The sequence below is a fragment of the Arvicola amphibius genome, chromosome X, assembly GCF_903992535.2.
Source record: "Arvicola amphibius chromosome X, mArvAmp1.2, whole genome shotgun sequence".
Lineage (NCBI taxonomy): Eukaryota > Metazoa > Chordata > Mammalia > Rodentia > Cricetidae > Arvicola > Arvicola amphibius.
Window position 1 is genome coordinate 56,476,245 of NC_052065.1, and position 2,163 is coordinate 56,478,407.

The following is a 2,163-nucleotide window of genomic DNA, read 5'->3' on the forward strand; positions in this document are numbered from 1 at the left end:
AATGGTGATGTGAAAACCTTCATTTTTAAAGAGTTAGAATTTCTTCTGTATGTAGTGGGGAGCTGCAGGCAGGCCGTGCTTTCCATCCTGCTCGGCTCCCACTCGGCTAGCTTTACACCCAAAATAACAACACACAAACCTGCATTCATTTAAACAACTGCCTTGGCCCATTAGCTTCAGCCTCTTACTCACATCTTCACTAACCCATATCTAATAATCTGTGTAACACCACAAGTGGTGTCTTACCGGGAAAGATTCAGCATGTCTGACCTGGTGGCAGGCTCCATCGCATCTGTCTCAGAGAGGAGAGGGCATAGCAATTACTACTTCACTTCTCCCATCATTCTGTTCTGTCTACTCCACCTATCTAAATCCTGCCCTATCAAAAAGCCAGGCAGTTTCTTTATTAAACCAATGAGAGTCCTCCATCATCTGTAGACCATCCTTGCTCAGGCGCCACGAGTGAAAAATATGGCCTTCTAGGGTGTCACAGTCATAGAAGAGTCCCTAGGACTATGTGTGACACCTGACCCATACTTCACCAAGAGTCTTCCTCTTCCTTCTCTCTCCCATTTATTTATGAAATGAAAGGCATGACTACAAATGAAACCAAAGCCTTGAAGGGAATAATCTCGGTCCAACATATTTTAAATTATCTATGAACTTTAATATTTAAATCATTTACATATGCTTTGCCACAGTTCACAACTGATTCTGGACATCATTTGAAATAACTAGGAAATTTAATAAAGCTGTAACGTGATAGAAGTTAAGCTAAAATTTGTATGAGAGTCTAATAGACTGTGAAGCAGAGATGGATTAAAGAATAGAATTGATAATAATATGACAGCAAACAATAATAATAAAATATCTGAAAATACTGCTACTACTTTACTTCCACTGTGTATGTTATAAGATTCTTTACAGTATGTGTTTATGCAATCCTCCTATAAACCATATAAATGAATAAATAGCGTTACCTTCCTCATTAGACAGCCAATTAAAGGCTTTTTTCTAGCATAGACTATCATTACTTCTAAACAACACAGCCTGACCTCAAACTCAAGTAGGTAAATTGCCAAAGCCTACTATCTTGATCACTCTATCTGTCTTAAAAGGCTGGCTGATTTCTTTTTTCAATGCCTTTTACAAAGAGATTCAAAGAACCCCAAAGCAGACAGTAGCAGCATAAATAGGAGGCAAGACAGATCTATATCAAAATGCAATTTTCTTCTTACCCACCGACTTTGAAAATGCCAGTTATATCCGGTATATATGCAGTCATGATGTTCATATGGCCTTATCCCCAAACTTCATATGACTGTGGCTGGGAACCAAGGCTATTCCTCCTCATTCCTGTCTGATTAGGAGTTTTGTGGGGGTATAGCAGTTCATTTGGCATTCAAGTAATCTACGAATATATCTGTCTATTAAGGAAGACAGAAAAAAACAAGCATTGGTATTTATCAGCTTCTGTTATTAACTAACAGATAAGCTCATGTAAGTCTTTTTTGGGGGGTAGTCATCATCTTAAAAACAAGATGCAGGACGTTATTTTTAAATTTCTAAAATCTGGAATGATCATCTCTTTTTAAACTTTGAATCTCCCTTTCTAAGCCTAAACCACTAGGTTAGGTTTGCAGTACTTGTACAAACAGCCACACTTCCATTTTTACATTTTGTTATCTCAATGTCACCAGAGAACTCAAAAATCAAACAAGAGAAAGAGATCAGGAATTACAAAGAAGCGTTGTGAGAAACTAAGTGAATATAAAAACTGGTATTTAAAAGTTGTCGTTCAACTAATATGCTAGTAAAGAATCCAAAGAAGCCAAAAAATGAAGTGATGTCAAAAATCATATGTAGTATACAAGTATTACAGCAGAATTTTTGCCCTTATATTTTACAGATCTCGGGAGAGGCTAAATTTCTGTTTTAGTGATACAAGAAATGGAGACAAGGGCATGAAATCTGAGAATAAGAGTCCCTGTGGGAGCTATCTCTCTGATGGCTGGCCAGCCTGCCTAATAAAGCTAGCTGCCTAGGAGAGAGCAGGAGAACCTGCCAAGAGGTGCTGCTTCCTCACATCCAGGGATGATCTGTAAGGTCAGGAGAAGCCATGGTGGGGTGTAGCAAATCCAAAGGAGCTATCAAGAAAGGACT